Source organism: Drosophila rhopaloa, unplaced genomic scaffold, assembly GCF_018152115.1.
Source record: "Drosophila rhopaloa isolate 14029-0021.01 unplaced genomic scaffold, ASM1815211v1 contig_155, whole genome shotgun sequence".
Taxonomy (NCBI): domain Eukaryota; kingdom Metazoa; phylum Arthropoda; class Insecta; order Diptera; family Drosophilidae; genus Drosophila; species Drosophila rhopaloa.
The window spans coordinates 1,223,529-1,251,390 of record NW_025335034.1 but is presented as its reverse complement, the minus strand read 5'-3'; the positions used below and the strand labels follow the sequence as shown (position 1 = coordinate 1,251,390).

Below are 27,862 nucleotides of genomic sequence, written 5' to 3'. Positions count from 1 at the left end.
TCGGTCACAGATACAGATACTGCCGGCCCACACATGTCTGGATGCGAATAAAGAATGGGAATATATGTACATAAATTTTAAATTTCGCTTTTCTCATGTTTCCCCCGCTGTAAAGCCAAATACATGTGTTCCCATTCCCATTCCCATTCCCATTCCCACTCCTACTCCCCCTGTCCCTGCATATCATGATCCCTGCAAATAAGCGAATGAGAAACGTAAAAAACGAGCATACTGAACCAAGGAAAAAAGCTAAAAACCCAAATGCGAATAAGCAAATCGAAAAGAATAAGCGGCGGACTGCGACAGCGGAGGAAATATTGTTATTGCTCATGCGACATGCATAAGCAAAGAGCTCCGTCCGCGTCCAAGTCCCATTGCCCAAGTTCCCATTGCCCAAGTGTTCAGTTCTCGGCTCCCAGTTCCCAGTTCCAAGTGCCAAGTGCCAAGTGCCAGACCAACCGGAGCGAGGCAAAACCCGTATCCCGTATACGTGGTGTCTACAGAGCTGCAACTTGTGCGGCGGTCCGCTTCAGTCCCAAAACGCTGCCGAGGGAAATACAGTGGGCCGAAAGGGACAAATTTGTTGTAATTATTTTCATTATAGGTTACAGAGGCCGAAAACAAATTTTTTTCAAAAATTGTAAGCATTAATCTTTCTATTTATTACATTGTAGATGTTTAATTTGTTATTAAACATGTTCAATGTTTAAAGATTTGAAGCTGGTTTAATTTTAGATGCGACCCGTATTGGTTATACATTAGACATAATAATTGGTAATGGGTTTTCCATAAAAATGTCCTAAAATGAGAAGAAAAAAATGTGTTTACGCTTTCAACTTTTTAAGAAAATCGTATTACAGATATATAGTTGCATTTTAGGGCAACACAAAATCAAGTCCTCGCATAAAATACTAGTGCTATTAATATTTCAGAATCTGTAAGAACCTTTGGAAAAAAAAATTATTGGTTAAGAGACCAGACTCACCCCACAGTGCGTTTCTTATGCGACCCGTGGGCACCTGGGGCGGGAAAAACGGGCGGAAAAGGGGGCGGAGGAGGCAACGAGCACTCGGAGAGTTCGTCACATGCAAACAACGACAATGACACGCCGCGGGGATATAGAGATTGTTGCAGGAAGAAGGGGCAGGAATCGGGAACTGGCAAATGGAATTGGAGGTGGAGATGGAGGTGGAGATGGAGATGGACGCCCAGTGGCAGCCTTGGTTTGCGTCAGCTCGTGTCATCGTCATCGCCATCGCGCCATCGTTGACAAATGTTGGAAAAACAAATTTTTATACTTGTTTTCCCTGTGTTTTCCCTCTTTTTTGTTTTTATTCCTGTTGCTTTGCTGGGTTTATTTTGCTGTTTTATTTTCCACAGCGCTGCAAAATATGCCACCGTGTGTGCACGGCGCAGGGGAGGGGGGGATATAGGTGGCGGATAGTGCCAGTCTGCCAGTCACTCCGCCGTTTGCCCAGAGATATATTCCGAGATATTAGTCATAAAACGAGCACACAAATATATATATAAATTCATTTGGGCATGCAGCAGCGGAGTTATGAAGATGGCGGCCAGGTCGTGCCGGGTTTTTATACGAGCGACACTCTCCGCGTCCTCCATCAAATGGGAAACCTAATTTTCTAGGGTAATCCGCCCCAGCAGCCGTACCTACATGCAAACATAAATTATGCAGATCCTGCAAACGTGCTTAGATGACATTTTCCCGGGGCCGAGATGGTGCGTCCATAAAGGTGGCACAAACACAAGCACACATACCCCCTGCTTTTTGGGGCAGGGGGGTGAAATCATTTACGTAATGCTGGCCAGAATACTACGAACATCAACCGACATCAACTGCATAAAAAGTTTTCCGCGCAAATAGCAAAATGGTCAGAAGGACACGGCATACGGATGCCCGAGTCCTTATTCCCCGGCTTGCCTCGTTTATATGCTGCCCGGCTGCCTGGATGCCCGGCATGTCCAGCCATTTGGCTTATCCTTGATGAAACTAATCCCAACTTTGCCATTTTTATATGCATGTATTTCTGCGAGTGGCCCACAAAAAAGTTTTTTTGCCCAATCTTTTTACGACTTCATTTGACAGCATCCAACAACCTCCAGTGGAAACGAAACGAGAGCAGCATGAAAAGTAATAAGTCACCGAGTCACGACAAATGCCACGCCCACCGGCCACCGCCCACGCCCAATGCACACACACACACACGTCCCTCTTTGTCAACGATATCTAACTCTCTTTCCCCAGTTTTTCCCCTATCTGGTTTTATTTTTTCCATCGATTTGCCACAGGGGCTTGCACTGTGTAACAAGTTAAGTTTACATATAATGAGGCAGGTGCATTTCTAGTCCTTCAGTCTAAATAAATCCTGAGCCTGAGAATTACTTAAGAAGTAGCTCCGATTGTGAGAGGCAAGGAAATATTCTTACAACTTTCTTTTTATTGTCAAATTGCTTTAAAATGTTGTGTTGTATATGTCTTGACGCCTTTAATAATTGTTTAAATTAAATGGCAAAAGCCATGTTTATTCCATGAACAAAATATAGAAGTATTAATTTTTAATTTTTTTTCTTATTGCAATTTTTAGGGAAAAACAAAGGGGTTTAATGGAAAAATCGCATAAGTCAAGGCTGGTTCACACCAGTTATGACAGTTTCTTAACTTATGATTTTGTAAATTTTATCTTTCTCTTGGTGTTTTGGTTACCAACACTGCGTTGTCCAGTGTGTCCCAAACCCATTGCTGAGTTCGGCAGCTCCTTTGGCTGCAGCTGTAAATGATTTCATTGGAGCCCCACCTTAAACCAGCTAAACTTTTTTATATGCGCTTAGCCAACTGGCGCCTCCGGTCGAGTTCCCGCTGCATCCTCATCCTCATTCCCACTCCCATCCCCATTCCAAGCCGATGTTCCGGCCACTCCCGAGCTGGCTCCTTGCTGCTGCTGGTGCAATTTCGCGCTGGTTGCATTTCCAGTTTTGATGCCTCGACGCTTAAAACGCGAACAAGGACTGGCGCAGGAAAGCTGGCTAAGAGGGGGGAGGAGCGGGTCGGGGAGGGGTCCTCGTAAAAGCCACAGATCGCTGACAGCGCTGTTGGAGCCAAGCGAATTTCGCCGCGCGTTATTGGGCAGGGCAATTCCGGCTGCCAAGGAAGCGTGGCGAAATGTTGCCAACGAAAGCGAACCCTTTGCAATGTTGCACTGCGAAAAACGCAATATCACGCCAAAGTCACCAGCCACTTGAACTCCAATCCTCTTGACCTCCAAGCCTCTTAATCGCAGGCTAAAACAAAGTCAGGACATTGGGACCCCTTCCCCGAAACACTTGTCAAGATGTCGTACTCGCCCCTTTGCGATTGCTGATTAAATTCAGAGTAAATTCGCTGGAAACTCTCCGAGTTGCCCCAATGGGCCTGGCAATTAAAAGGCCTTTAATTGACGTCCGTCGCACTCGAGAACATTTACACCGCGTCCCCTCGGTCCAACTGCCCCGATTCGCCACTGTGTATTTACATATGCGCCCTGCTCGCATCGTAAACTTTCTTATGGGAGTTTCTAGTTTTGGCTCAGCATCAAGAATCCTCGGAGATGCGAAAAGTTCAAAACTATTTGAATCTCTGTGCCATAAAAGCGGGTTGGAGCAAAGCGAATGATTGCCCAGCTCCGTGGCTCTGTCTCCAGTCGCAATTAATTTCCCTCCGTCCTGTCAGCGAATCGAAAGGCTCCTGGCCAAGACGGCAGTTGGCCCTCCTCGTTCCGATCGAATGTGTTTTGGCAGCCAGCCTATTCCGCTTTCTAATTGAACTGTCACCTCCTGCCCCTCCTTTTTTTCGGCCCTGCTATAAAAGTCCAGACCCACGCCCCTGGCGCAAACAAAGTTTCCTTTCATTTCTGTGCAGTAAATAAATTGAAACGAATTCAATTGGCAGCGCAATGTTTACAGGCATCGAAGACAAACAAATAAACAAGCGGGGTAAACGCGCCGATGGACGGACAGAAATCGACATGATGTTGACAACGAAAGATAAACAAATTCAAAAGTCATGGCATCCAGCCCTCTCCTCTTCAATCCACTCCCTTCCAATCCACTCAACTTCTTCAGTTACCAATGTCAGTCATTGGCGCCCCGGCCTTATATAAATGTCTCGCACTGTCCGCCAATTCTCTTTGGCGTAATAAGCTGTTTGTTTTAACGGCGCTCCACGTTGTGCCTTCGACCGGCCTCTCCACCGGCGGACATAAACAAAAATAATGGCACTGGATTCCCCACAACGGACAAACAGAACGGACAAACAAACCGAGGCGGGAAAGAAAAACACCATAACGTCATAGCCGACAACTACGACTTCATAAATTCGACTGGCGTATTTATTTATAATAATTTATTTCAATAACAACGCCGGCCATTCATCTCGTTCGCCCCATCCATCTTTTTCCCCGTGACTTCATCTTGTGTCTGGGTTATTTGTATGGGCCCGCCTTGTGTTTGGGTCGTTAAGAGGCGGAGGACTGAATGCATAAGTATTCGAATATCAATTTATGCAGCTCGAGAACCGGGGAGCAGGCATATTTTTACAGTTTTCGGTGGAATGCTCTTTGGGGAAAGTGTTTTTCGAGGGCAAAGAAACCCGGGCTGGGGAATTGATTTTAAAGCGCTTAGTTCGTCTGAGAAGTGTGAATAAAAAGCCGCTTCGCTGAAGATGAGGTTCCAAACAGTTGTTTCCACCTGCTTTATATCGTATTGTTCGATCTATGACGCTTATGTTCATGTTTATTTAATGGAAACCAGAAAGACATCTTCAATTATCAACCTGATTATGAACATTAGTTTAGTATTTATCGTGTTCACTTAAGTCCAAAGAAAAGTTTCTTTAAATTTACATAAAATAATATGCGGGGTGAAATCACAAAGGTTTCGTTTTTAAAAGAAATCAATGTTGTTTGTTTTCTATTTCTAACAAAGTTGGAGAAAAAACTTAAAAAGGATTTATGCTTCTTAGAAATATCATTTCCACAAATTATTCTTAAGAATGTGTATAGGGAGGCCAAAATGGAAAAAGCTAAGCTCAGGATGACTAAATGCCATTCGAGTAATGCACTTAATTTTTTTGTGCAAAAACATCTCCATTGCTCATTCGCGAGGAAGCTTTACGGCTCCAACTACAGGTAATTCCGTACCTTCTTACGTTTTTGTAACATGAAATGGAAATTCGCGCTGTCAAAAGGGGGTGGTGGGTCGGCTTCCCACCCTTTTGGCCTCGCTCGACCTTCCGTCGCCTCGTGTTTTTGTGCAAGTAATTTACAGAATAGAATTCTTGATTAAATTGGAGTACATTTCGTGTTTCGCCCCCTTCGGCTTACGGCGACCATCTTTTCATTTACCTGGATGGTCGGGGGTTTGGGGTTCGGGTTGGGGGTAAGGGTGGGCTGTTAGGGTGGGTGGATCCCACCACCACCCCTTCGCACTGCGCATATAAAATGGAGCCGACGTCAGGGCCGTTTGAAGAATATTTGCTGCATATTCAAGGCACCGAGAGCCCTTTACCACCCCCTCATCCGCACTTTGCCAAATCCACGCCCGTCCCTTTTCCTACCTTTTTTCCTTACCTGAGTTTGCTGAAACATGCGAAACTTATTTTGCAAGTTTTATGTCGACGTCGTCGAGCAGCAGCTTTTATTTTTGCTCCTTTCTTTTCTCGTTTTCTCCTTTTACATTTTTTGCCCTTTTCCAGTTTTTCACATTTGGCTCTCTGGCTTAAATTACAAATACACTGAAAGAAAATCTTCAGCATTCAATAGATACGTAAGAATTAAACAACTTGTAAAAGAAATCACTCAAAAATAACTGGGGAAACATTTTGATGATGGAAATTTATTATATGAATATTAATTTTGTGGACTTTTAGATTCAGGGATCGGAAAAACTAAGGATTACAAAACGTGTCGCCAGAAAAAAGGGTTTAAAATATATTTCTTTGATTTTTAAGTGAATAAATGGAACTAGCAGGGTTTTAAATTCAATTTCTGAAAGAAATATATTTAAATTTTTCGTCATTGATATAAATATTTGTTAAAAGACAGCCTAATTTTTTGGTCATATAAAAAAATATTTCTAAGCAGTTATTTTTTAGCAATTCTAAACTTAGTTTCATAAATATTTAGTACGATGCATTAGAATATTGTAATTTAACTTTGTGCAGTGTGGCGCATGCATAAAATTGTCGGCGAAAAAACTTAGAAACCCGGCGCGATCCACGTCCACATCCACATCCACACCATAGCCTCATCCACGCCCCCGGCTCGAATTGCATGGCAAGATGCCATCGCCATTTGGCTGGCTGAATCGCTGGCAGACGATGGCGACGTAGAAGGCGAAGGCGATGGCGATGGGAACCCAAGCATAAAATAGAATTTCTAACCAGCGAGCAGCGACTTAAAGCATTCCCATTTCATGGATTAAATGAGTTTAAGTCGGGAGCGAGGGAGGGAGAACGGGTTTATCTCGGGTCCCAGCCTCGCATAACTCAAGGTCCGTTATGAGGCCCGGCGACAGAATCGAGAAACAGATACGATAGGATACAAAAAACTGAGCGGCAACACGCAGAAATAATATCTAAAATACACAAGAAAATATAAATGGTAAACTCTAGTTTGGTTTGTAGTTAAATAACAACATACAAGATACTAAGTTTGCAAAAGGAAAACCTTTTTGTTTGCTGAAAGTAAAAACTTTTCTCTTCTGAAAACAAATTGTAATTTTTTTTTAATCGCTCGAAAACAGAGTTAGTCTACTTTCCATAAATGTATATAATACTACAATGTCAGTTGCAATGATTTGTGGAATTTCCATAACCTGAAGTCTTAATAAGTCAAACTAGTTTTATTGACAATACAATTTCATGCTCATAATTGCCAGATAGAAAAACTAAATCATATATAGTAATATGTATTAACAAAAAAACTGCTTTTTAATGTAAGTCTTACTTTTATTTTATTGAACAACTTGAATTTTTAGATGGCACAAATATTAATGTTGCCATACAACGAACAAGAACGAATTAATTAGAACTAGAGATATTTTTCTCTGTGCACAACAGATAAAAAATGGCCTTAAAAGGCCTTAAGAACGAATATCGATAATGTGTAGGAGCACGGGAGTGCGGATAGTTTCGGGCTGTTATTCTTTTCCGAACGAGTTGCGCGCACCAAATACGCAGCGGGATAAACGACCTCGAGGGGCAACCGCTGCAACTGCGGCACAAAGGCGTTTGTTATGGTCATTAATGCTTTTATTGGCCCAGAACGCACCGAGGAAATCCTGTCGCTCCAGTTAAGGCCGTGAAATATGAAATTTGAATCCTGAATCCCAAATCCCGAATCCGAAGGTCAGCCGGCAGCAATAAATTTGATCGAACTGCTCTCGTTTTCATCTGAAATCTGTTCCAGGGTCGTTGGCTTGACCTCTTTTTTACGGCCTATCGCTGTTATGTGAGGACATTATGGAATCCCTGGGAATCCGCCGAAGATCGAACTCTTTGCCCAGCTGGAAACCAGGTTGCCAAGTGCCCCGAGAGAGCTCTCGCCCCACATAAAGTGATGCGATTAATGCAGAACATGCCCGAACTCTGAACTCATCATCATAAAATCGGGGCAACGACAACTACACACTCCTCGGTGGGCGGTGGGTGGTGGGCCGTGTTTAAGGGGCGGGGCTAGTCCCGAGCTAAATTAGTGCGATTCCAGATGAGACCCGGCATAACCCCATCCACACTTCCATTCACTGGGCCCGATAATAGCAATGAAGTAGAAAATCCCGAAAAGCTCTGAAGCGCATAATGATGAGCAGTTGGGGATGTGGAATGGGGAGGGGGAACAGGGGAAGGGGGCTTCGATAGATGGGGCCGCATATCAATTCGAGGGAGGATGGGCTCGGAATAATGCCCGGCTACTGAAATGCCAACGAAACGGAAAACTAATTCCGCCGTTTGTGACTTAAATGGCAAGGCTGAAAACAAAGGCGAGTTGGGGAGTGTGAATCAGACTCCACAGTGGGTTGGCTGTGGGGCCAACTTAATTAGCTTAAAAACATTTCGAAGAGGTTCTTAAGAAACCTGATTTAAGCAGAGAAGATGTTTCTGCAGCTAATTCCATTAAGTAATTTCATTATATTTAAATTTAAATAATTCTGCAATTTCTATTAATAAAACAATAGCGCTTCGATTTATGGACCCAACTCTGAGTATTTCTCTTAAGTCATTAAGACATTATAAACAGCAGATCGGGGGATGATGCACCTTGTATATAATATGGTATGCAAATCTAAACACAAGCTCCATAACCGGGCTTAGATCTTATTTGTATAAAAAAGCAGTAAATGTCTAAATTAATATTTATGGATTTTTTAATAGTATTTAATTGAAGATTACATTTATTTCATACGGGGTTCAATTCTATAGCTATATAAATTTCCATGCAAATGCACAACTATAATCAATGTATATATCTGTTCATAATTCTTGGTCTGACAACTTGATAATTAGTTCTCCATTTCTTTCTCAAAGGTTAATAAAACGTGTTTGTTTCTTTAAATTAAAAAATAACATTGGTGATTGATGAAATAATTCTTTGAAAATAATATATATATATTGCAACTGAGCCTATCAACCCACTGTGCCTTCCTTTGCTTTTGATATTTTCCCAAAGACACGTCGCTGGGCTGGGACTTTGTTGCTGGGATAAACGATTTCCAATAAAAATAAGGCTTTGCTAGTGTCCCGGAAATTCGGTTTTCGCCCGGCCCAGGAATCCCGGCAATCTGGATCCCAATTCCAGCACCAGGTCCAACATTGATGCTATCGCGTTCGATTGTTGACGGGAGCTGTGCGCGGTGAGCTAGGGGATATGCTCGTGGTGGAGGTCGAGGTGGCGCACGATGGGGCATTAAATTGTATTAAAATGCGCAACGCACACACACACCCCACCCACCCACGCCCACACCCACTCCCTCCCCCTGGGAACAGCCCACGCCCCCGAAAGTGTTCCCTGAACGCCTCGACTAAAAGACGGCATTTATTTTTAGTCGCCGACGGTGAGCGTGGCCAAATGTCTAGAAAACTTGGCCAAGGGGCGACGGAGGAGCGATGTCGGATTCCTGAACAAATGGTATTTTATTTATTTTTATTGGCAAATGTCAACGAGGCGTCGCTTCCTTTGTTTGTCCGCGATGGAAATCAAATTGGAGAGTTTTAATTCTGGCAAGGATCCTCGTCTCTCGGTTTATTGCCAGCCCGATGAAATAGTTTCGCTAATGTATTTCGGTCCCTCCATTAAAACTAAATGCTGATTCATTTCAAATTGGATTCGATACAAGTTTAAAGCTTTAATTGTAAAATTCTTTGACGGCGGCACGGTTTGTTGTCCCAAACTAAGAATCTTTTGCAAACTCTAATAAAAAAAAAATAAATTAAAACTATACCTAACCTTTACCTAACTGAAATGCCCAATTTTTTTATTGGAGCAGAAGACTTATTTTTATTTTGAACTTATTTTTTGTATAAATTTCTTGAACTGAAAGAAAAGAATTTATATGCACGTTTTTGATTAATATAACATTTGGCAACGCAGAAATCCATGAATAATGCAACAAATTTGTTTATTCATTTCTCGATGTTGTTATCAACGAAATTTTAATGACTCCAGATGGAAAATTATGTTCTGAAAATATAATTGTAGTCCATATTTAAAAAGCAATAAAAGGCAATAAACCACTGTTTACGTGGGATGCATGTACTAAAGTGGCTTAAGATTAATTATATGACCCAATAGTTCTATAGATAAAAGCTGGTTGCTATTATAATAAGATTTGTAATTTATGTATAAGCTTGGAACAACAAAATTATTAAGCCAGAAGCAACCTAAGATTGTAAAGTTTAACTCTGCGAGTTTGTTATTATTTATTTTAATAACAAAAATTCAATGTTATCAATACTTTTCAGCTCCCAAAATCCCCAAACAAAATGCCGTCGGCTGAATCAAATATGTCGGCCATACGCGTTCCCGGCGAAGAAGAAGCGGATTTAATGGAGCGCCATGATGGCCAAGCCAAAAGAAGAAGAAGAGGCGCGGAAAGAGAGGAGAGTCGAATGCGGAATGCCGTTGGAATGTGTGAGATTGGGCAGCGTAGACTGCGACGCCGGCAGCGCTGCCTCCGCATGTCAATGGTTGCCAAGCGACAGCGACTGCGGCGGCCATCATGGATGTGAAAGAGAGCAACGCTCTCCGCGTCTCCCTCTCTCGCTCGTGCCAACAGTTCGATATTCCGCAGCGGTATTCCATATAGCCACTCACCTGCGACGGCGGCTGTTGTGAAGTTCTTGCGAAGTGAGCGACTGAAATTCGGAGCCCCCGAAAAACCAGAGGCCCCAACAGGACCGTCGGAGGGGGCTGGGGAATTTCGAGGGAGTTTCTGCGACTGCGTCGTCACCCAAAAAACACGTAGAAACAAAGGACGACAAGCGGAGGAAGTTGCCCAGGGTAAGTAACGGTAGTTAGGGGATGCTAAGAGCGAGAGGGAAATACTTTCAACCAAACAAGGATGCGCAGACACACTAGGCTTAGACAATACACCAACCCAAAGGTGAATATCACCGCTAGCTTTATGAAATATTTGGGCTAATTGGAGTTACTTTTTAAAACCAGTTAGAATATTCATTTTTTTAAACTTAAAAAAAAATATATAAAAAATCCGAAAATTTTTCATAAATATATTAAATTAACATATATAAAAAAAACCTTAAAAACCTATATATATCTTGTAATTTTGTAAAACCCCAACTGAATTCCAAAACATCAAACCTCTGCCGCACTCTCTTGCTTACCAATACACGCAAGCCAGCGCTCTCTTCCAATCAGACTTTGTCTTGGTGTGCGTGCAGGCTCTCTTATCTCGGCTCTCTTAAACTGTCTATGTGTTAGTGAGCTGGAACTCTTAAGAAGTGCTCTTTCTACTTCTCTTTCATACCACTGCACCTGTTCACGTGGCGCTCTTCAATGCTCTCTGCTTCACTCTTTTTGTTTTTCTTTTGCTCCAATGTTTTTGTTTGCCTTTTCTCTTCCCCTTTCTCCGCTCTCTCTCTTTTCTTCACCGTGACAGCTGCCATTTGCTTATTGGACGCTGCAGTTGGCGCGCTCTTCCTCTTCCTCCGCCTCGCAGCTTGAAATCTTGTTAGAATTTAATAGAATCTCAAAAGTCCTGCGCAAGTTTTCTTTCCGCTGCTTTGGGGAAATGCAATTTCCTTTTTTTACGATTTTCGCTGCTTTGCCAGCTTTTCCCACTCGTCTTGTTATTTTTTCCCTCCTTTTTTTGGGCTTGCATTCATTTTTTGAGGGGGGTTTGTGCGGGCGGAATATAATAAGTTTTTCGCTCGCTTGGCAACAAAGTTGGATGCATTGTGGGTGGCGAATATCAAACAATGGCAGAGCTCTGCTTTTTGCTGATAAGAATGATTGGGACAATCGCTCAGCACAACAACAATGTTGAACAAAGTCCTTGCCAATGGGCTTCCCTCCCAATTGGATAGTGCATCCTAGAGGGTTCGTGACTTCGCTGCAATTGGAATAAATTTAAGATCAAATTAATCAGAAAACCTATCGAAGCCTGAATTACAAGTGAAATTATCATGACAATGGTCCAGGGACAAGGGCAATCCGAATGCGAATCCGAATGCAGGGAGCTTCCAATCGAGGGCAGCAATTCGTGATAAGGTGCGGTTAATTATCATTTCCAATTCCATCCCCGATTGCCGTTCCATTCGTCACAGTTTCGCGCCTTCACCCACATAAACAAATCAGTCCGATCGAAATATATACAGGCTCGCATGTGGAATCGTTTAAATATATCGCATTGTTTGTTATTGAAACAATGCGCCTACACATTGAAGCCGAACACAAACATTTATTTTTCGTCTTTTTATTTCTTTTGTTTACTTCGCACATTTGAATAGAGCGAACATCGAGTGGAGAGGTCAAATTTATGCATGACCTTCACGCATTGGAGAAATTATATGGTGTAAACCAAATCATTAGGAAATCATATATTATCTAGGTCTCTTATAAAATTTCAGAAAATCATTTATTGGGCTATAAAGGAAAACTTATAGGGTAGAAAATTCATAGTTGATATAAAAAATTACCAAGGATTCATGTTTGATAAGCTCTTTTATGTTTATGTGCTTATAAACGGATTTATTACCCCTTATAAATTGGTAACAAAAACGTTCCTAATAAATCATTTTTTATACGTACATATATAAGCAATTCGTCATAATAAAGTTTTATTCAAAAATAATTAAATTATCTTAAAGACATGTTAATTAACAAAGTACAATACACGTTTTGTTTATCTTAAATTAAACGAACTCTTTAATTTTAATGGGTTCAAAATCAGTGTTATTACCCCTGCACAGCCAGTGACTAAACAAACTGGTTTGGCATTAACCCTCCGCAAACATATGGCGATTCGGTATCCAAATAAGCCGCGAGTCTCCTGTTTGGCAACAGCAATAAACCATAACCAGAAGGAGAGGAAAATTAAGTAGGTGCAAAGGCGATGAATAAACAGGGGACAGTAAAAACTTAAGACCGAAATCAATCTGTAAATTGGCGCAAATAACTCGGGCAGGGACATAAATCAGGGGCATTACGGGACGGACGCCGGAGATGAAGCCACTTGACGGGATTCCCGGATTGATGGCTGAATCTTGGGAGGACGAGGACGAGGACGAGGATGAAGACGAGGACGAGGACGAGCAACGGACGTCATAATCGTTTCAGTGACAAAGCATAAAATTTGAGTTTTACGATTTAACTGGGCCATAAAGCAACCAATTAGTGTCAGTGGCAAAGACACGGCTCGCCGGAGGGGCGGCGTATCGGCTGGGGGCGTGGCAGTGCGTGCGGATTGAATACTTGCCTACGGTTATGAGTGTGAAATGCGTTTAATTGCTTTATGATAATTCTGACAGCTCATTAAAAAAGTCCACAAAACCCAAGAAGCTTTACCGTTCGCCGGCTTCTGTAATTCAGTGCCCACCAGTGGGCTTGTATTGCGTTTTCCGCTCAAGTGACTTTTTAAGGAGCTGCCTAAAATACGACTTCCCACTGCCACAAAGCAGGAACAGGGCCAGAATCAGAATCTGAATCAGAGTTGGGCCCACGGTAGGGAGTCATAAAAGTGACGACAATTTCGTTTTATTTTTTATGACAAAGCGTCGCCTGCGGTCTCCACTTCTCCACTTCACCACTTTTCCCCCGCCCAGGTGAGTCCTCCGATTCCGATTCGCATGTGTGTGCGCGCAGGTTGTGCAGGTGTATAATTTTCATTGCCGTAAATCACTGTGTCAATTGTGGTTGTAATGGCCGTCCAATGGATGTACACGAAAATGGAGACATCGACGAGGATTTATGGCCAGAAAAGGGAGAGAAGAGATACCAAATTATAAACATGTCGAGTTCTTAGTTCATAAACATCTCGTTAATAAGGGTTTTAAGAAAATAGTTTGTTTGCCAAGCAACAAAAAAAATGTAAATATATTGTGTGTACCAAATTTATTTCAGGAATGCAAACTAGAGATCAAATGAATAACGCAATGGTGCCATTTAAAAAAACTCTTTCACCAAAATTAACAAAAGATCTAAAAATATTTAAATTAATTTAAAATTGTAATATTTATGAGAAAACTATAAATAGGAGCTTAGTAACACCAATGGATATAATGATAAAGATTTGTTTCTCATAAAGAAAACATACATAATTTAAATTAATTTAACAAATGATGAAGATAGCACGGTCGACTTTATCATTCTAATCAGCTTCAACAAAAGAAATAAAATCAAATTTTAGTTAACCCAAATAAATTAATATGAAATTCAAATATGCTAATTTTAATTCTTAGGGAGCTAGCTTAATAAAAACAATTTATGGCATCTGTTTAAATATAATAAAAGCTTAATTTACCTAACTTTTAATATCAACATTATTATTATTTTTAATAATTAATAAAAACTTATTGACTGAATCAGTTCAGTTTCATTCGCAACCAATTAATTACAAGTTGCTGCTGCAACTCAGACCAGAGTGAATTCCTTATCTCAATTAAGAGCACGCCACGGCCAATGCATTTGTGCCTGGTCGATTTCCATGGCCAAAACAAATTGCCTGGCAATTATGATTGATGGCCCCTGATTGATCGGGTCGAATCAAATGCGGCCTGGCCAATCGATTTACCATCTGGCCTGGCCAAAACCAGCGGCCCAGTTCCATCACTCTGAGGTAGTGTTTATTTGAAAGGCAATCTCCACTCGAAGTGCGCGGTCTCGGCTTTTAACTCGCTGGAGTCTTCGCTCGGGAAACCGCTCCTTGAACAGATAAAATGGCCAGCAGGCAGGAAATTTGAAAACAAACAAGAGGCCGCAGCATGGAGAACGCCCCAAGGTGAGTGAGTAAACAAAAATGAAGAATGTTCGCTGATTGACATTATCCGGTGCACACATGCGATGCCAGGAATGGTAATTGGTAATTGGGATTGGGGAATGCATTTCCATTCAAGACCCTTACCTGCGTTCCATACCCAATCCCATTTGGCGTTTCCGCCGCGGCCATATTTCAATCGCACTGCCTGAGCTTCTGCGTCGGGAATATCTGATTATCATGGATGTCCCGCGGCGAGATACTGGGTTTATTAAGCCATAAATTAAGCAGGAATGCTTCTGTAGTTTCTGATGGATTGCTCCTGCTGTCGTTTTTGAGCTCTGGCTAAAATAAACTAAACTATTCGTGCTGCCCCAGCTATTTTTCATTCCGACTAAAGTGACACGAGAGGAGGAAAATTATTTAATTTACCTAAAAGCTTTGGCAGCTGCTCTCGTTTCCCCATTTTGCGCTGTTTTTTTCGGTGCATTCCTTGCTCCATTCTTTTTTTTTTGACAAAATGAAATATTTAAACGCCGAGGAAAACGGAAAATCGAGGCTAGGAAACTTGAAATATTCGCCGTTTGCCAGTGTGCGTGTGTATCTGTGTCTGCGTGTGTATCTCTGAAATGTCTAAAAGCGTTTCAACTTTAGTTTTCGTTTCTGGTTCTGGCACTCTGCCTGCAGCTCTTTGCTGCTTGCCCTCTATTTTATATTCTTTGATTTCGTTCAGTTTTTCCATTTCCAACGCCAGTCCTCCGCAGCAAGAACAAGTGCACTTTAAAAAATAATACATTTAAATAAATATCAGCTGGATAAGCATGACAGGCACCTGCTTATAAATTTTCGCTAAAAGGACATAAAAATATATTTCTTGTTAAGACTATTCCGTGCTTGGAAAATCGGACAGATACATTTTTTTTTATTTATGTGTTTTAAAATAACGTATTGCTATTTCCAACATGCAATGGAATCTTATAAAAAATATTTTTAGAATGAATTAATAATTCCTTATTTTCATATTGGTTGGATGGTACATATCATTAATTTTCTCACTTTTCTTACTTTTCTTTATATTTTTGTGTTTTCTTTTTCATTGCAATATAATTCAGATAATTTGATATTTATCTGAATGTTTTACTAAATAAAAACTGACAAAATAACATTTTCGTTGATGTCGGTGTATTTGGAATATTTTTCAGAAAGAAGGCAGGGAGTGAATCTAACGTAGCTTTAAATATTTTTGTCTGTGTACATATCATCATCATCGGTCGACCATTGTGTTTTCTTTTTTCTTTTTCTTATTTTTCTGTTGCCAATTTTTGTTTCATTTCTTGGCCGCCCCCTCCCCATTCCCCCGCTACACCTTCTCACTCATTCTCAACTCGTACTCGTACTCGTCTCCTTCGCATTTTCGTTTCGCATCATAATTTTCCGTTCAACGACAACAAAAGGAAACGACATTGAAAATCACGTTCCTCGGAAGCGCAGAAAGGAGCTGCGAATTCCTCGGGTCCCAGTCACAGTCGCAGTCCCAGTCCCCATCCTCCTCTTTTGGCCAACTCAACCGGCCGGAACGCCCACATAGTTCGTGTTTCGTATTTAGTTGGGAGCCAACCTCCTCCTCAGATACATATATATTGGTCTCCAAGGCCCCACTTCACCCGGCGACTTTTCAAATGTGCTGTAAGCAAAGCACGCGCCGATAAACGAGGAGAATCGGGGGGCAAACTTCAGATTTCCGTTACGTGTTCTTGGCCATTTACCGAGCTACCAAGCTCCCGAGCTCCCGATTTCATTTATCGGCCATTAATTTAATGCAGCAACTAATGCTGATCAGCCCAACGTAAATCGGTTTAGTTTACGGCGAAGAACCTCTTCGTTCTATTTAACTAATTTTACAGGCGTAGTTTTACAAAAAATAATAATCTATAAAATAAAATAAAAGCTTAATAAAACCAAGGAACCATAAATATATGCGCCAAGTATTGTCTAAATGATCTATCTATTAAATCTAATCATTAAGTCTCAAATCATTTACAAAATAATTTTTTATTTCCACAATCCAAGTTAAATGAATATACATACATGGGGTACCTTATCAGCGTATTTTAAAACAATAAAATAAACGCAAATAAAGCTGTCATATAATACTAACAGATCAGATTACCAAATTGAATTATATGACGTCGTAATATTTTAACAAATTGGAGCGTGTCAACATGAAAAGAAAACAAATTATGAATAATCACATTGGTATTGAAAACAATGGGCCCCCTTAACAGAAATTTTTATACCCTTGCAGAGGGTATTATAATTTCAGTCAAAAGTTTGCAACGCAGTGAAGGAGACATTTCCGACCCTATAAAGTATATATATTCTTGATCAGCATCACCAGGAGAGTCGATCTAGCCATGTCCGTCTGTCCGTCTGTCCGTCTGTCCGTCCGTCTGTCCGTCTGTCCGTCCGTCCGTTTCTACGCAAACTAGTCCCTCAGTTTTAAAGCTATCTGCTTGAAACTTTCCCAAAAGTTGTCTTTCTATTGCAGGTAGTATATAAGTCGGAACGAGCCGGATCGGGCGACTATATCATATAGCTGCCATATAACTGAACGATCGGAAAAGCCATAACTTTGGTGTTTTTAAAGTTAGAAAGTTGAGATTTTCTATGGGTTTTATTTTTGGCTAATCAATCTGACCTACCGAATTTCATAAGGATCGGACGACTATATCCTATAACCGCCATATAACTGATTGATCGGAAATGCCATAGCTTTGGTGTTTGTGAAGTTAGGAAGTTGGGATTTTCTATGGGTTTTATTTTTGGCCAATCAATCCGACATACCAAATTTCATAAGGATCGGCCGACTATATCTTATAGCTGCCATATAACTGAACGATTAGAAATGTCATAACTTTGGTGTTTTTAAAGTTAGGAAGTTGGGACTTTTTATGAGTATTAAGAATGCATCATATGAATAATTTTGGAGAATATAATTTATAGAATATTCTGCAAGGGTATATCAACTTCGGCTCCGCCCGAAGTTAGCTTTCCTTTCTTGTTATTACTTGATTTGCAATTAAAAATCCCATAGTCATAAAACAATTATTTATTGTATTGCAATGATAAATAGTTCAGAATAAAACATTTTTTTCTGTTTCATCTGTAAATAATTAAGCAAATTTTTAATTATAAATCACAATTCAATAATGTGTTTACCCCGCTGAACGCACCCAATAATGGAGGCGATAAGAAAAATATATATTTCTTTCTGTCAGCGAGCAAAATATTTTGTTCTCGCATTGGGGCCATCGACTTTATTTAGTTTCGAAAGTATTTGCATTAGTTTAATCTAGCCGAGTAGCGGGCGAAAGCTCAGCGAAGGGAAAATTATGACGGACTGATTGGCTGAGTGGCAGAAGAAAGGATGTCGCTGATGAAAGTTGGACGGACGGAGCCTTCAATTTGTCTGAGCTGCTGCTGCTTATCTGGAGTATAAAACCAAGTGATCCAGCAACCGGGGAGCCATCCTTCATCCAATGTCTCTGCCACAACCCGGAGATGATGAAGTCGACGACGACTGGGTCGTCATGCGATGGCCACCGCGTTGCATTCAACTCCTTTCGAGCGGCAGCAGATACACACACTCAGATGCGGATAGCCTCCAGCAGATACAGATACTCGCAAAGGCCACATGTGCATCGCGCTGCCATTGCCATATGGTGTGGCATCCATGGAGACCTTTCGGAGTGGCGTCATGTACCACGATTTTCCGGGGCGGTGGAAAGGCGGGCGATTTCCCCGGGGTCGTGGCAGCGCGAAAGCCCGCACATGCGCACAGTGGGCCGCCGACAGTGGGCACATGGGTGGTTGGAATGTGGACGTGCTGCCGGTCGAGTGGGGCAACCGAAACTGGTTTTGGGGCCAGGCCACACGCAGTGCCTGATAAAGGCTGAATTTGCAATTCACTAAAAAAGGCTGTTTGGCAATATGCCAAATTACCTCTTTGAGAGTCAGAGAACCTGCTATTTCTTTCAAATGCGTTCAGCAAATGCACAGTGAGCTGTGGGAAAATGACAAAGATAAGATAGCACCGTAAAAAAAGTCCAAGCCATATAAATTTTAAATTTTCCTTGGGATAAACAAGATAGCCTCTAAACTTTCAAATTTTATTAAAAATTCTTTGAATTTGGAGACAGATTTTATAAGCACAATTTCCCAACATTTCCCTTGTGTATAAATATTTTAAAATCAAATTAAATATATAACGCTTTCCATAGATAGAAATATATATTATTAACTTGCGTGTTCAAATCACAGTTGTTCATAACCAATTAGAAAATGTAAGTAGCTGATAATTTAAAAAAATTAAAAAAACGTGCACACAAGTATTCATTTTAGTTTGGTGAAATTTTTCTCTCTGTGTGTATCTATGTGATAACTACAAGTCCGCATTTTAGATATAATTCGTAGATTGTCTTTATTAACATGAGGTCCATAAATATAAACTTGTATAAGTTGAATTAAATAATCAATGCGAATAAAAATGGCTACCAGCATGTGTAGTTTCAGCTTCTGTAGAGCCCACTTAACTTAAGAACATTAGTTCAACGAGTATTTAAGCCGGCGACATTTTAATTAATTAAGAAACTAATGTTTGGTGCTGCGTGCAAGAAAGTCACTCGTTTTTCCAGTAATAATGCGAATAAAATATTTAAACTTACTGCCGGAACCCGTTCCTTCCCTCCGCCGATAGGGAATTATTTAACCAAAGTGGAGCCGCTTACCGTAAATTGCAATTTATGCCCAGCGGCAGGCCAAGTTGCATCAGCTAACCAGTTTGACGGCTTGGAAGAGGCCCGAAACGGAGGCTCCATTTCGAATCGAATCGAATCGAATCGAATGAAGTAATCACAATTGATAATTGTTGGATCATATCGTCGCATCGGCATCTGCTATTTTTGGGTTCGTTGATCCATTCGAATGGCCGCCATGCGCCGCCGCCATCAAGTGTCCGGGATTCGCATTTGGTTTCCATAACTTTTACGACTCTGGACACTCCCATCCACTCGCGAGATGGTCAACTGGGGAACTATTACAATGCATCGCATCGCAAGACGGCGCGGAATCAATTGTCATAACAGACAGTCTCGGCAGCTGAGCGGCAGATTGCTTTACGAGGGCAAATATTTGTGCTGCCTGTCGGCATGTGTCCGTTCCAATCGCATCTACACGCACCACAGAGCCACATGCCCAACCCGTTCGATGCAGTTCGTTCGACGGCAAAAGATAGAGAACGCTGGAAATTGCAATTTATATGGCTGCCATAAACAGGGGCTGCAGCACTTTCACTTTTTCCACTTTTCCCGGAACATTAGGAACGCTTCATTTTTTGACCAGCAAATGTGTCTCTGTTTTTTGTTTTTTTTTTGTAATTGCATTCAGAGCGTAGCACTCGCAGGTCCCAGGAGGTACCTTTGAACCCGGGTCGTAAAACCCCTTCCCGATGTCGCGACTTCGACCGCTGGGCTCAGCCGGAGATCGCCTCCGACGGTCCATTTCCGCAGCAGGCGGCAGGATATTAGGAGTTCCTAGATTTTTCACATTTTCATAAGGATAAATAGAAAACATTCAATTATTATTTTTATATATTTTTGTTTACGTTCTTTTTGGCTTAAGCAACCAAGTTTAAAGGAATTAGATTAAAATTGATTTGTTTGTCTACCAAAAAATGGGAAATATTTTTGTAACTTATGCATATTAAAAGTGATTCAAAGACAAAAATATTTATAGCTACTGCTCTAATTAACCTTGCTGTTAAACTAAAGGAAGACTGGAGAAAAATATTTAATTATTTTCAAAGATTTTTTTAAACTCTTTTTTTTTTAAAGAATACAATTTAAAGAGCACAAAAATATCAGAAGACAAATTAATGTTGTCTGTTTTTCGAAAAATATAGTACATTTATTTGGCATTTTTTAATTTATGAAAACTCAAAATGCTTCAACGAAGAACATATTTATAGCCACTGCTCTCATTAACCTTGCTGTTGAGTTAAAGTTTTGATTGTCTAAATGGTTGTTCCATGTCATTCGTAAGTTTATATCTATCAGGTACATGACCTGCTTGAAACTGATGTTTCTTCGTGTTCAGGTTTTGCCCTAGCATTTCAAATGACACCTCCCTTTAAAAGTTTTCCACTTTCTACAGAGCTTCTGCTCGCTGAAGATTTGTTCCATCGTGACCCTTGTTACGATAACAACGAGGCCACATAAATATATCGAAACACGAGTGAATTAAACAAATCAACACGCCGAGGGCGGGGAAATATATACTAAGAAACATTTTTCTTTTCCCATTTGCCGCTTGCAGCTAATCTTCGGAAAACGAAAAATATTAATGAGCCAAAGTTTCTCTTTTATGGAATTTCGATACTGACAGACAGTGGCAGTGCGGGGAAAACTGGAGGAAAACTAGAGGAAAACTCCATCACTTCGGCCTGGACATGTTTGTCATTTGCAAGTTGCGCGGCCAATTACTTTGAGAACCCGGAGGCAGCCACTCTCCGGAAAATGGCTACGTCTCCGGCGGCTCATTATGAAAATGAAAGCAGGGAGCCATGTACTCCGCCAGAATTTATGCACACGAGCATATTCCGCTGGGGAATTCGAGGTCGGTCGATTGCCGTCTGTTTGTCTATCAAACAAGGAAACTAAAAAGTTTTCGCAAAAAGGACACAGACTGGCAGGGGCACGGGTATCAAGAGAAAAAAAGCTGATGAGAACGGGGGCAGATGGCTGATGGCAAAAACAAACAAATACCATGGACACTCGACGCGACGGACTCCGGTGGGCGTAAAATGGCGACCAGGGGAGGGGGCGTGGCAAGGGGCACACGACCTATATGAGCATAAAAGCGAACACATATATGAAGATGAAGATGAAGCATCGATGTCGGCATAATCGAATGAGCGGAGGGTAATGGGGCGCAAGGAAGACGCGCAACTGGACCCCATGGAATATATGAATGCATCCAGAGCATCTCCATATAAACGTCCCTTCGTGCGTGGATGTCCAATCCCCGGGAACGAACTATATATTTATTGTACTCCTGCTTTCCGCAAACACGAAAGCGCACTCTGGTCGGAGGAAAGGGGGGCTAATGGGTTGGGGTTCGGTGGGCGGCGGTGGGTCGAAATGAATTGAAATAAAATGATAAGCGTGAAATAATAATGAGGAGCGTGTTCCGGCATAAATCGGTTTGTCCTTTCTCGGCAACTGGCGAATGGGTTGGATATTTTGGGTCCTGGCCTGCCATTTGCGCTGAGTAATCCATGTAATCGGCTGTGAAAAGTGTTTTACATGCGAGTCCGCTGGCATAAGCCGGGAAATGGGGCGTAGTCGATCGGAAAATTCACACATGGGCAGGGAATTTTAAGTCCTTTAAGTAACCCTTGCCTTCAACTCCTTGAGAGTAATTTTTAAAACTACCTAAATTTGAAATTGGTCAGATAAAATACTTTAGTTGTACTTACATATGTACTTTAGACATTTTTTAATAATACTTTTTTAAAACTTGCAGAATAAAAATGATTGCCTTGTCTTTGTTTAGAAATATCTTATCAATAATTTGTCATTTGAAAGAGCTGAATAATAACTGTAATTTTACATACTATTAAAATAAAATTTATTTTACCTTAGCAACATTACATTTTTGGCAAGGGAACCTTCATTTTTAATTTAATAAAACTTATTATTTTCTTTTCTTTATATCATTCCAGTTTGATTACACATCGACCCCTGGAGCGAGGACTTAACCCGGCGGCAGCTGCTTCAGGTGAGTCTCCATCTCAATATTTTTCATACATTTATATGCATGCCAAATAAAAGTTATAATAATGGGAATGCGCATAAAACTCCATCTGCCGACCGTGGCACTATCCAATTGAATTGGGTCGCAGGTGCAACTCAACGGTGAACGGAGGCAGTTTAAATTCGCCTGCCGGCTTCGATTTTTATTTGCCAACATGAGTTTTGCTAAATTACGTTTCCAAAAAAAGGCAGACTGCGTGTGTGTGCGGCATATGAAATAGTTGGGACCCAAAGTTGTACCTTTTGCCATTTATTTTTCACATCCGCATACAGAGGCCTCCTTGTTCGATATGAAAAAGGCAAAAGTTGATCAAATAAATGGCGAAATTTCCATATTCCGGCGATAAGAGCGGAAACGTGTAGCTCAAAGATTTCCATCAAGTCGAATCGGAATCGCAATGGGAAAAAGCGGGCGAGTAACAAGTTGTGCGAATCTCTGAAAGGGGGTGGTGGGAGGTCCTTGGGCGGCAGTCCTGAATTTGTTCCGTTGTTTGGCTGCGCTGGCAGGTACAACTACAACCCCCATCGCTTAGCTAAGTAAATGGGTTGGCCGACGAACGTGACTTGGCCTGAACCCATCCACATCTCTACTCCCGTCCTCTGTCTTCGGTTATTTAGAGCACATGTCTCCTCCAGCTCGAGATATTAGCAATGGCTGCACAATGGAAAGGCAAGGGTAAAAAGCAATCACATCTTTCAATTCATCAGGGAATTTGGAGTATTGAAATTCGAATATAAATATAGTTGATTGCGTTTTCCTTATTTCGACAAGCTGATAGCTAAAATGAAACGTAAAAACGTGCATTTGAAACTGCTTTAAATTAAATGAGCCCCTCTTTTTTATAAGACATCTTTTTATTTATTTTCTGCAAAATTAGTTGTAAGAGATATGACCTTCATATTTCATAAATATAATTTATTTTACTATACGCGCTTTTAACAAATAAAGAAAATTAACTATTTAGACCCGAAAAAAACTGTCTAAAAAACATTTCAAATTAATGATGTTTATAATTAGTGAATTAATTTATTTTTGTTTTTACAGAAATATTTAATTCATGTCTTTTAACTACAACCTTTTGATTCCACTGTGCCATCGCCTTGATTTTTCGGCGAAGCCAGCTAAAGCCAGTCACGATTCCAAACTAATGAGGAATACACGTAATTACATGTGGTTACGCAATATCAGAAGTTCGGCTTTAGGTCGAGCTCAGCTCGTGGAATTGTCGTATATATGTATATAGTTCCCTTCTAGGAATCAATGCCCTGAGACAAACCCAGAAATTTAATAAACACGCAAGTGCACGGAAGTAAATTATCCCGTCAGTCAATTATGTATGTTGCTACGCCCCAAAGTTGCTCCACTTTCTCACTTAAGACCTGACTTGGACTTGGTCTGGTTGTTGGGGACTAGGGATTGGGGATTGGGGCTGATGTCTTGAGACGCCACATAAATACCTCGTTTACTTTCCCCCAATTTTGCCTGTGTGCGAAGTCCCTGTTCCTGCTTCATTAAACGCCTGCCACACTCGCTTCAATTGGTTGCTTTATTTGTGGCTGCAATTTGCCAGCCTTTTGTGCTTTTTAATTAAATGTTTTCTTCCGCATTTCGGCCCTACCTGCGTAGTCATCGAAGCCATTGCCAAACCTAATTAAATGGTCCCCAGATCGTTTCGAAGGAGTGAACTTAGCCGGCATATTGTTTACTTGAGCGCAAATGAAAATAATAAAACTTTAGTTGAAGCAGGTGGAAGTAGATAAGGCAGCAATTGGACTTGAAAAGTTATAGCAGAAGTAAAATAAAACTTAAAACGAAGCCCGCAAATTCCATTGAAACCAGAGAAAATGAATTGTCATTAGGTTGATAGTTTAGTTTAAATTAAATATAAAAGACGGTATTGTAGTAAACGAAATTAAAGTGTTTTCATTATCTGTTTTAAATAAATTTGGTAATGTTTTAATACGAAAAAAGGCCTAAACTTATCCGAACGAAATTTAATGCACAATTTTGCGATGAGGGTTAAGAGAAGACTCTATTTGGCTTGCCATGTCTGAAAGGCTCTAAATAAATAATGAAATTACGTCTGCACCAGACAACTTCATGTAAGTGGCTCTGGCTCTTCAATGGACTGGGCATTTGTATAGGAGTTCATTTAAAATTTTAATCAGCGCTTCTTCGTGCTGCAAATTCCAATTGCGCGGCCAAATTGAATTAATTTGACTAATTTCCTAGATACATTTGCATGAAACAAGCTTCTCCGCGCCTTTCCACTCTCTCGACCAACTTGATTACATTAAAGATGCGCAATTATAAGGGCCCAGTGAATTTGCAGAGACAGTCCAGCGGGATAATGGGAAGGGTTGCCCAGATGAACGGCCAAAATGGCCAAGGGTTGGGCTCTGGCTTCATTAAGTGCCAGAAGGTTCCAATTTGGAACTGCTACCAACAAACTTTGCCCCTTTCTTCACCTGTTTTGGGCTTGCTGAAAACGAGATTAGTTAAAGAGCTGCGCCCCAAGTAAAATATTAATTGCCAGTGGAAAAAAGGAACGAGAAAAATGATGAAATTTTTAATCTGTCACAGAGGAACTAATAAAATATTATTATTATTATTAGATATAAAAAAGTGTTCTATGTTTAAATATAACATACCGAAATTCTAAATATCGGAAAAGTTTGATCATTTCCCTGTTAAACATTATTTATAATATAATATTTGTTACCAAGTCAGGGAAAGGTACATATAATTAATTTCGATGACTGAAATTACACTTTCTAAATAACACATTTTCTCGGTGTGCATTTATTTTTTTTTGTTTTCCTGTTTCGACATTCCGCAATTTTTTCGGGAAAATACTTGTCTGCTTTTGCCTTTGATTTATTTGCGTCAGAATTCCGAAGGCCGCGGCTAATTAAACAACAAAAGACCAGCAGCACCTACGGCGGAGCAGCATCAACAAAATTCGAATCAGCTTTGAATCGTAAACAAACTTTTGCCGGCTCGACTGGTGATGGGTGGTGGGTGGTAGGTGAGGGCAACCATAAACAGCTGCACACCGAACGGGTTCAAGTTGAATGAAGAAGCTATTTCGGAATATGCACTGAAAGAATTAGTATTGATTGGATTTTTTAGCTAGCCTTATCTATGTCGCCAAATCCAATTTAATTGATATCAAATCAATGAAACCAAAGAAATGAAAATAAGTCTAACATAAATTAACATATTACATTTTTGTATTTATTTATTCTTTATTATTTATGATGTGGGTGGTGGGTGGTAGGTGATTACGGCTTAATTTATTTATTCTATGACTTCAATTATTTATTTTATTTTATGGCCTCAGGCAGAATTGATGGTAATACATTTTATAGAATTAATTTAAAAAAAATTGTGATACAAAAATTATGCTTTTAATTAAATTTTTGGTTTATTAGATATAGGTTTTAGATTTGTTTCTATGTTTCATTTAAAATTTGTTTTTCTTAGTGAAGTTGAAAAATTACCGTTAGGTGCTATCTGAAAGTCGCAGGGTCTCGAAATGGAATCGAAAACTCACGTAGCAACCACTATGGGAGTGTCGCTCCATCTCCCTTCCTCTGACCCCTCGTGCGCATGCTGCGTCTCTGTCGCACTCACACTCGCACACACACACAGTCACAGGTAGGGCAACTCCTGATGCGGCGGCCATTGAAATCGGCGGCCATTCCCCCCGCTCCTCGTCCTCCTGGTCTTTCTCATCGAGAACTGAACTGCGCAAAACAAAACAAATCCCTCGCACACTCACGTAACTTGAAATCGACTTGAGCCTGAATCGAGGCAAAAATCTGTTGTTGTCGGAATTAAATTTATATTCTAGGCTGGGACTCAGACCCACCCCCGCCCCCTTGTGACCCTCACAGAGCCAGTAGATAAATGTGAAAAAAAACTGAAATTTGTTTGGGTCTCTCGAATGCATACAATTGTGTTTGCTTGTGACTCACCATAGAACCACATTCGGTATATTATTTTTGTATTTGCGTGCTGGGGCACATTTATTTACATTTTTTAATGCACCCAATAAAGAAAACAAAGCACAAACAAGTTTTCTTCTCATTTTTATTTTGCAGCGCTGGTTTATTTGTTTTTAAGTGGGCACAACTTTGCCACCAGATATATCTCGAATGAAACTTATGTTTGGCTTGACGTATACGACATAATTTTTTAACGATTAAATATTGAATTACTTTAATTTATAGGGACATAAAGCATAAAGAATTTCTTTGTTAAAAGAAATCCATAATTCACTGTGACACAGGTTTCTTAATATATCTCAGCACTAAACTCCGATTTATGTGTTTATATTAAATCCACTTTTTAGTAGTCTTAAATTAAGGAAATTAAACACTAAATGAAACTAGTCATAAAATAATTACTATCGTGCTAATATTTGCAAGGTGTAATTCATTATTTAATTAGTTGTAAGTTCAGTTGGCGAATCATTTTATTAGTTTTTTTATCACATTAATAATTGTTAATTGATTGTTAGCGGTTTACAATATTCCCTTTTATTTGAATAAATCGATTTGCAATAATTTAGATGTTATCTTCCAGTTATGTGGAAGATCATTTTTATATAATAGTAATTTAAATATTATTTAACTTTTAATATTTTATTATTGTTTCGATTCGCTGCTCCCTGAATATTTGTGCCACCAAAGTCGTAATATCTCCCCCACGACCGCTGTCACAGAAGCATGAAATATGAGTGATGACCCTTGGTGCAGGGGCAATTAACTTGCGGTGGTGCATCGTAATGCCTGCCAATCTGCGAGAAGGGGAGATTGAGATTAGAATGGAGCTCACAATGGAGGGCAGGGGAGTCGGGCATTGAACCCCAGTACTCAGGACTCCTCTGAGCGAGATGCTCGCATAGAAATTGCTACATTTCGAGGCAATCCAAGCTAGTCCCTGGTTATATGGCCAGAAATTCGCGCAATCCGTGGGGAGTGCGCAAACTTTTTGAAAAATTCATATTATTTGTAAGTAGAGTAGTTGCGGGCACAAACTATGAACTATGGACCTCCCGGTCCACGCCCCCTGCGTCGAAAGCAAGATTGCGTGGCTTAGTGCGCACCACGAACTTCGGGGAGCAATCGAGGGCCTTATCAGGGGGATTTATGCCAAATGATGGCAGATTGCCAGGCTGCAACTACAGAACGGCGGGGGATAGATACGGATTCAAATGGCACTGGCTGAGGAGCCTGGGCTTGGCAACATGCTTTTTAGTGTGTCTGTCTCTCCAATGCCTTTTATTTATTTTCCTTCATTTTTCTCTTTTTTCTCCGTTGTTTTTTACAATTTTCTCTCGAGTATAATGGCTAGAAAAAGTTGCGCCATCCCCGAGACTCTTAGAATCAGCACAGTGGTGACAATCAGAGTTAAACTTTAATGAAATGATGGCAACTGGACGATTATTTCGCCTAAAAAATTAAATTTATTTTAAAACATTTTCTAATTTGTTAATATTTTC

General features: G+C 40.5%; 1 long non-coding RNA gene across 1 annotated transcript in view; it reads left to right on the top strand.

Moving 5' to 3' along the window:
- Positions 1-27,862, top strand: part of LOC123037234 — a 110,933-nt gene that overhangs the window by 17,405 nt on the left and 65,666 nt on the right. The window contains exons 2-3 of the long non-coding RNA XR_006417423.1: positions 10,010-10,547; positions 22,262-22,317. This is a non-coding gene — a long non-coding RNA (uncharacterized LOC123037234). The remainder of the gene's footprint in view (positions 1-10,009; positions 10,548-22,261; positions 22,318-27,862) is intronic.